The sequence below is a fragment of the Dreissena polymorpha genome, chromosome 1 (genome assembly GCF_020536995.1).
Source record: "Dreissena polymorpha isolate Duluth1 chromosome 1, UMN_Dpol_1.0, whole genome shotgun sequence".
In the NCBI taxonomy this organism is placed as follows: domain Eukaryota; kingdom Metazoa; phylum Mollusca; class Bivalvia; order Myida; family Dreissenidae; genus Dreissena; species Dreissena polymorpha.
The window spans coordinates 122,237,865-122,247,497 of record NC_068355.1 but is presented as its reverse complement, the minus strand read 5'-3'; positions in this window follow the sequence as shown (position 1 = coordinate 122,247,497).

The following is a 9,633-nucleotide window of genomic DNA, read 5'->3' as shown; positions in this document are numbered from 1 at the left end:
ATGATAATCAATTTCACAAGCAATATGTGAATGACAGTCAGTCTCACAAGCAGTATGGCCATGATCACCAGTATCACAAGCAGAATGGTTATGATCATTAACATTACAAGCAGTATGGTCATATCGCTAGATCACGATCTTGAACCCTATTTGTAAGACACCGGCATTGTGTTTTCGCATTATCGTCCTTGTTTATTACAAGATTGAAAAGGCAAGAACGCGTTGATTGTTAGCAATATACATATTTTATAAAATAATATATGATTATTTTTAAGCAACATTCAACGAACTTGTGTTTGTAAGCGCGTTACATTCACTGAAGTATTTTTAAAAATGACCTCATGTTGGATTGCAATGAATCAGACATCATTTGTTCGGTTTCGAATGAAATAAACGCCATATTTTTGTATTATGGTTTGTTGAATTTGTTGATACTAATGAGAGAATGCACTTTTAATCAATATGTTCAGAGTATACTAGTACATAAATCAAGTTCGGATCCATAAACTTTAACATTCGACTGAGCTAAAACATTTTGTTAGAAAGAATTGATACTTTAAGTAGGAGTATAAATGCCTTACATGAAATCACGCGTCGAAGTAACAAGCTAAGTTCATATTTGAATTAATCATCAACATGAACAGCGCTCACAGCTTATTAACACACACTTTCATAGACTCATCCGTGTAAACCAGGGTCCAGCAACGAAAGCCTTTCAACGCACAAACAAGCAAAACAAAGCACAGATTATACGGATGGTACAATTTATCACGCGCAGCTGGCCGTTGACGGGGATGCAAGAACTCGTCATCCATACTGCTCCCATACCTACAATAACAACGATGAGTGGTGGATGGTAGATTTGGGACGAGTATTCAAGGTTACGACTGTCACCATTATCAACCGAAACGAACCTTGTGGAAAGCTCAATTGTGGTACGTATATGACTTAAATAAAGAAGCCTTCTCCCGAAATTAAAATGCCATTTACGTATGCGCTAATCACGTGACAATCAATACTGACTCTTGTAAGCAATTATTAAATTGTCTATGAGAAGGTGTTGGTAAGTTGTAAAAAGCGCTTCATATTTTCAGTGTATAGTAAAGTCAAGAGTTGTATTAGTTTTGGCAGTGATAAAGTTACATTGTATATATAATGCTTGCAATTTTCCACTTGTTTGTTATCTTCCGATACAAAATAATTGTCACCTTGTAAGTGTTTATAACAAAAATTACTGGTATATTCTCCATCATTGTACAGTAAAATACATAGTATCTCCTAGAATGAATAATAATGACGACATGATGATGATGATGATGATGATGATGATGATGATGATGATGATGATGATGATGATGATGATGATGATGACGACGACGACGACGACGACGACGATGATGATGATGATGATGATGATGATGATAATGATGATGATGATAACGTATATCTTGCCGTATGCTTTTTCAAATTCGAGAGTAAATTATGAAGGTTATTGTGTGTTTTTTATCATCGTGATACGTTTTTATCAGGATTAGGTCTGTATGGTAACACATGACTCATATCCTGTTTTAGGCGACCGCTTGAATGGGATCATTTACGAGGTTGGAACTGTCCCAGACTCGTGGGAAGAATGTGGACGCTTCCTCGGTCCAGGCGGCGGTGTTGTCAATATTACAACAACCTGTAACCGCACGATGTACGGCCGCTTCGTGCGAATACGCAAGATCGTGCGAAATGTTTTAAGCTTGTGTGAAGTATATGTATACAGTTAAATCTTGTTGCTGGCATCCATAATACAGACACTATGCATTTGTTCGCATAATGCAATTGCAAACAGTAAAGGTTATGTTTATTGCATTGAAATAAAAACACTTTTTCTAGTTATGCTAGTTATGTTTGATCACGTGTTGTGAATACTAGAGACCTGATGTTATTGTTCATATAGTTAAAGGTGCTTACTCTTAAAAGTAGTGTCTTCACTTGCCCGCTAAAATTCATTTGTTTCTCCCAGCTGTTTAATTTAATATTAATCTACAATGGTTTACTAATCCGGAATAAACGTGTGAACTAAAAACAAACATACGAAGACGGTTAATAATTATCACCAGACAAATTATTCATGTAATAGTATGATAAAGTAGCTGAATAACAAAATTTATTTTGTAGTATAACGTTTTCAATCTATTTACAATGAATATTCTTTCCTGCTGAAAATAAAAGTTATTATTTCGATTCTAACACGATTCTGGTTGATTTGGTTCAAGCTTTTGGACGTGAACTATATTTTCAATACTTCGCCCTTCTTAGAAACTAAGTTCACTATTTTAGTGACGTCATTGAATTTTACAAACAGATGACGTCGTTTTCATTCATACATATTTTGCAAATGACGTCACTTTCATTGAGAACACAAATCGTAGAAACTAAATGCCGTCACGTTTATTGATGCTACTGAAAAGCTGATGCGCTATAAATGTTCTCTTACTTACGTTTCCTAACAAATAACATCTTTTGTAGGCGTGGTTATGCCACTTATCACCAAATATACAATTTGATGTTTCATAACACTTATTTACATGCTACATTTATTACATTTCTTTTAGAGCGGGTTTTAGCACGTGCATTTTACTGCAATATTTTCTGTATTTATTCGGAACTATTTTCGAAACATTAAGCTCCGCCCATAATTTGTTGCAGAATAACCCATAGACGATTTTCGTGTTTGTTTATAAAAAATTTGGCACGTGCCGTGTTAGAATTAAAAATGACCTCATGTTGGATTTCAATGAATCTGACGTCATTTGTTCGGTTTGAATGAAATAAACGCCATATTTTTGTATTATGGTTGGTTGAACTTTTTTATACTAATGAGAGAAAGTACTTTTTACCAATATGGTCAGAGTATACATAAATCAAGCTCGGATCCATTAACTTTAACATTGATTGAGCTAAAAAAAGAAAAAGAATTGAATTGATACTTAAAATATTACTTGTTTACGAATTACTCATGAGCAGGAATATTAAAGTAACAATCACGCTAAAAAATATCGAATATTTCGTTAAATAAAGCTAACCCATAAAAAAATCAATGTTCCTTTTAGCAAAATGCAAAATTTCAACGTTAGATGTTGTCTGGTAGAATTGATTTAAAGAGATACAAAATGCTCGTTTTTATTCTTTTGTGGCCACAAATAATTCCATTTATATCTCCCGTGAAATATCCGAACATTTACGGGCGAACACGAGATTGGATACGGTAAGCGTCGGAAGCATGACGTAGCTCTCATGAATAATCATTTTGTGAAATCAAAATGAATTCTGGGTAACTGGAACTTAGCGAATGCGAAAATGGCTTGTATAAATTATACAAATGAACGCAACCCGAATGAATCCGATCCTGACTCAAAAGCGAAAGTAGATTACATCGAGGAACGATATTTAGATATTTAGATGCTTAAAACTTGCCGAATGCTTGCAATATAGCGTTTTTACATCAATGTTACTTGTTTTTAGGGTCTTCCTATTGTAATTAACCATCGTATGGTACTACTTGTTGTCGAATGTTTTTATATAGCATAATACAGTAGCCGTATGTATTGGTGAGCGTGATAGTGACTTTAATGCCTAACATGGAATCACTCGTCGAAGTAACAAGCTAAGTTAATATTTTAATTAATCAACAACATCAACAGCGCACATAGCTTATTAACACACACTTGTACATACTTATTTTAATATACATATAACGAATAAATCTAAATCATCAGGGGACCGTTTTACTAACATAGTTACGCTAGCGTATGTCTACGATTTTCGTAATTCCGGCGAGGTATAAAACCCGGAAATATCCGGAAAACCCGGAAATCTTTTAGGTAAAACCCGGAAAAGATATAAATAGTTATAAATGCATTATTATTCGTCCGATATTAATTATAATGGTACCGTTGTACAGAACATCCTCTACAGTTACTAACCATGTCAAAATATTGTATGGCAGGGTGGTAGTCGGCCTGTAAATCGCGGACAAAGTCGGCCTGTCTTAACGTTTTTTTTACACACGCAAAGGCCGTAAAGAAAACCCGGAAAAGGTAAAAGGGGTTATAAAAACATTATTATTCGTATGATATTAATTATAATGGTACCGTTGCAAAGAAGAACCTCCATAGTTTCTAATGATGTTAAAATATTTTATGGAAGGGACAGTGTCAACATGTAAATTGCGGTAAAAGTTGACCGAAAAATACCGTTTTTTTTACACAGAACAATGTCTTAAGGAAACCCAGGAAAAGCTAAAAAGGGTTATAAAAACATTATTATTAGTCCGATATTAATTATAATGGTACCGTTGTAAAGAAGATCCTTCACAGTTTCTAACCATGTCAAAATATTGTATGGAAGGGTCGTAGTCGGCCTGTAAATCTCGGACAAAGTCGGCCTGTTTTAACGGTTTTTTTACATACGCAAATGCCGTAAAAAAACGGGAAAGTTAAAAGGGGTTATAAAAAACATTATTATTCGTCCGATATTAATTATAATGGTACCGTTGTGAAGAAGATCCTCCATAGTTTATAACCATATATACAATATTTTATGGCAGGGTCGTAGTCGGGTTTTAAATTGCGGACAAAGTCGGCCTGTTTTTACGGTTTTTTAGATGGTCGCTTTAGCGACCGTCTAAAGTACTTAGTGTGAAATTCAGGTCGGTACGGCCTAGGTACGATTAGCCCAATTCCCGCTTACTACGCGTATCCGCGCAAGAAAGAGTTGTATAATTTATGCAAGAGGTTTGAGTTCTCCAATTATGTTTATTCACAAATGGAAACATTATATTAATATCGTGTTAAATGCAATAGTTTCGAATGGTGTTTTATAGAAAAGAATAAAAAAACAATGATCGAATTGTACGTGTCGCGGGGGAGATTGTATATGAATGATTAAAATAGTCCACTTTCTGCTGCGTCTGCGTGGCGTAGTATTTTAGCTCATCTCATTCATAAATCTGAGGCTGGCGATAAACAAAGGCGAGTCCGGGTGAGAATAACGCACTAGTATAAGGTTACGCCTGTTTATATTCACAGGTCTCAATTAATAATACGTTGACCACGAGTTCGACAATTATTACAGAGATACGATAGAACGCTTAAAGAAATTGTTCATCATCGCTGAAACTGTTAAAAAACATTTAAATATAACAAGAATATTCTCTAAAAAATGTAGTCTTGCTGTTTTGAAATAAGGTTTGGAATTTTGGTTTCTAAATAACTTAATTCAAAACAAAAGTTTAATTATAGTGTTTTTTACTTGTAAGTCGCATATTTACCGCATTTTAATGTGTGTTATAATAGGCAAACCATACATTAGTAAAATTCAATCTGCCTTCGCACATAGAAGGAATGGGTCAATTAGGTGCTGCGTTTCCTTTGCTTACTTCAGTTAGAGGTCAATTCTTTACGTAATAGCAATCACAAGGCACCGGCTTCAAAGGAATTGCGGAGCGTTCTTACATAATAAAAGTCGAAGTCGCATGGTATTTGCGTTTAGCGTCCTATTTGGTCACGTGGTTCTTTTTCGCGGGTGTTTTGGCATTCATGATATGATGCGCCTGTCGATAAACAAAGGAAAGTTTACGGTCGATAACAACGCAATAGGTTACGCTCTCACATACAACTCAATTACGTAGTACAGGTCGTAAATTGAGAGATTCGGGAAAAAGTTGACGCTTATTTACATTCTCAATTTATAAAACGTTGAACATAAGTTCAACAATAACTTCAGCGATACGATAGACAAAAACAAAAAAAATGTTTCATAATCGCTAAACCCGAATATAACAAACAATTTATAATAATAATACGAATGACCTGTTTCATAACCTCGTTCATGCTACTACAGCGGGTATTTCTGGAAAACGTTCTTTGGTTCTCAACAGATAGCGGCGATCTTTTGTATTTACGGGTGCTAGCAACGCAATAGTAGAAGGTTAGTAGAAGGTTTAGCTTGTTTATATTCACAGTTCTCAAGACATAGACAGTTGGATATGAGTTCATCAATTACTACAGGCATACTATAGGCAACCTCGAAAATGCTTTATAATCGCTAAAACCGAAAACAACTAAATATATTATATTAAATATATTTATAACAATAAATGTCTTTTAAAAATGTAGTCGGCGTATGCGCTGACTTTGAAATAAAGTTAGCAATTTACTTTTCTAAATAATTTAATACAATTAAACAAAAGTTAAACTATTGCGTTGTGTTTTTCACTTGTAAGCTGAATATTCACCGCATGAAATGTGTGTTAGCATTGTCAAACCACACATTAGTGTGAGTAAATAAAAAATATACTACGGGAGAGCACTTCATATGTGTCCTCATATGCCTTGTTATGAGTATCTTTCTTCACTATCGAAATATATCGTATGTTTGTATTTGATTTAAACGCAGTTTTCTTTCGACACAATTAAATCACACCTCAATAGCGCCGTCATGCGAAAATGGGTCTTATGCGTTTCGGCAAGCGTTTTTTAAACCCAACATGTGATTTTGCGCAGTCAGGCCATAGGCGATGCTGTTCGCTTTAAAATCACTCAATATGTTATGTTTCTCCTTACCAGAAGGAGGGATAGCTGAGTGGGCTATTTATATGATGGGCGCATATGGAATAAGACCCATTTTCGCATGACGAGGGTCATTACAAATCTCATTGCGAATTGAAAATGCCACATTTAAGAACAATGCTTTTTGATACAAAATTGAATTCAAAATAGCAAACTTGTTAATAATGGCAGCCTATCCACACATTAAGGAATGATTTTCAGACGTGCTGACCAAGTACGGCAAACATAGTGGTATGATAATTAAACGATTATCTCTTATCGTGACACTATACTATTTCGCTAATGTTTGTTTTCTTATCTTGGAGGCGAAAGTGAAATTCTGCGAGATGCATTGTAACGCGTAATTATAACATGGCCACAATTTGTGTCGTTTGAGCATACAGAGAGTAGTCCGGAATTCCTTACACTGAACCGTGCTACATCCTTTGAATTGAGCACATACGCAGTGATGTAGCAAAAATTCAGAGGTTGTATCTCAAATCAGCTTATTAAATATTCGAAAATATTCATGCGTGTCTGTTGGCGTTATGTAAAAGTCACTAAGACGAAAACTGAAACAGCTACGTCTAAAAGCGCATTAGTGCTCTATACCTATGTTTATGTTAGCGTTGTTGACACCGTGTGAACTGCTCGGGTAACAAGTTAAGCATAAACAGCAATGTTTATATACTTTTATTCCTCCATATATAAGATACGAAGATTATTGTATACATTTGTATTTTGAATTTGTGTATGGTGTCAAAAATCAAAAGTTTTGTACACGGAACTTTCATTATGAATTTATATTCTTGGTGAGATAGTCATTTGATATTAGAAAAAATATTCGTTTAATATGATGGTGACTGCAAATTTTCTTTATATTAAGTTCTCATTACCATTTTCATCATACTTTCTATGCATTCAGAACTTCCAAAAAGCATGTTGTTTTTATTTTGTCTTAGTTATTTCTATGAAATAATAAGGATGATAAAAAGTGTACACAAAACTCGACCCGTGCGCTATGACACACACTTTATAAAGCTGAATGGCGTGTGTTCATTTCAAACTTGCGATTGATTTTGAAAAATGAATTGCGTGTTAAATTATGCAATAGCGAACATCTTCAGTGCCTTCGGCGCTTTGATTTACACAAGCAAATGACGTAAAGAAAACCCGGAAAAGGTAAAAGGGGTTATAAAAACATTATTATACGTCCGATATTAATTATAATGGTACCGTTGCAAAGAAGAACCTCCACAGTTTCTAATGATGTTAAAATATGTTATGGCAGGGACAGTGTCAAACTGTAAATCGCGGTAAAATTTGGCCAAAAAATACCGTTTTTTTAACATAGAACAATGTCTTGAGGAAAACACGGAAAAGCTAAAAGGGGTTATAAAAGCATCCTTTTTTTAACCGGCCATACATTTTTGGTACCGTTGATATGGTATTCTTCCACTGTTTCTAAATATGTAAAAAATATTGTGAGAAAGCATAATAAGAAATAAGGCGAAGCATCAAAGCGAAAATGGTTATAAATGCATTATTATTCGTCCGATATTAATTATAATGGTACCGTTGTAAAGAGGATCCTCCACAGTTATTAACCATGTTAAAATATGTTATGGCAGGGTCAGAGTCCGCCTGTAAATCGCGGTCGAAGTCAGCCTGTTTTAACGGGGTTTTTTACACACGCAAATGCCTTAAGGAAACCCCGGAAAAGGTAAACGGGGTTATAAAAACATTATTAATGACTCGATATTAATTATAATGGTACTGTTGTACAGGTGAAACTCCACAGTTTCTAACCATGTAAAAATATTTTAAGGCAGGTTCAGAGTCAGCCTGTTAATCGCGGTCAAAGTCGGCCTATTTTAACGTTTTTACACGCGCAAATGCCTTTAGGACTACCCGGAAAAGGTGAAAGTGGTTATAAAATTACTTCCCGACCGACTATACATTATTTGATACCATTGTAATGGTGTTCTTTCACCGTTTGTTAATATGACTGTAAAAGCATTATTATTCGTTCGTTGTAAAGAGGATCCTCTACGGTTTCTAAACAATGTACGAAAATCAGATTGCCACTTTTATTAGCGTCCGAAGTTGACACAAAAATTGGGGAATTCAAATGCTACCTAAATATGTTTACCGTAGAGTCCGCAAAAAATTAAAAGTGAGTATAAAAGCCATGTTATACTTTCCATATGAATTATAATGGTATCTTAGTAGAGGGGCCCTCTAAGGTTTGTAATACATGTTACAACAACGTTGTACAATTTCCATTGAGCACTCTTGTTAGCGTCCAAAGTTGGTATAAGTTCTATGATTTATAATGCCTAATTATGTTTTGCGTAAAGTTCGGAAAAGATAAAAGTGATTATAGATGCAATATTTTTCCACCCACTGGAAATAAAATAATATTGTTGTAAAGGAACTTTCATGACGTTCCAAAAATATGCAAAAGATTTTTTTCAATATCAGACGTGCGCTGTAGGTTGGTATAAGTTGTTTGATTTTCCTACCTACCAAATTATGACATTTTCTGTTTTGAAGATACAGTTTTAAAGCGAAAAATAGTTGTTTGTTTTGTAATCCGACCCTACTTGTTTTTTCTTGCCGACCCTAAGATTTTGTTTCGAGTATTTAAAGTCGATTTCCGTGCAACACGCTTTTCTTTCGACATGCATATAACCGGGATATAAGGCACCCGAACCAAAACCCTACCGTAATTTTCATAGGGGCGGGAAAAAGCTCTCCCGTGAAAGAACTGGGGCGGACAAAGCTTTCCATGAAAGCTACATGGCGGACTAAAGCCTTCCGAGACAAAACGATTTCATTATGATAATTAACAATAATACTCATCATTACAAAGATATTATATATAAATATAAGGATTTATAACATATAAAAGGACATTGCTATGGTTCTTCAACAACAAACCCTTGTAGAAGAGGTTTATAACTCCAGCATGATATAAAGAAAAAACTGTTATGCCGACCTATTTTACCCTTTTTTGAGACGTTACTGGAAA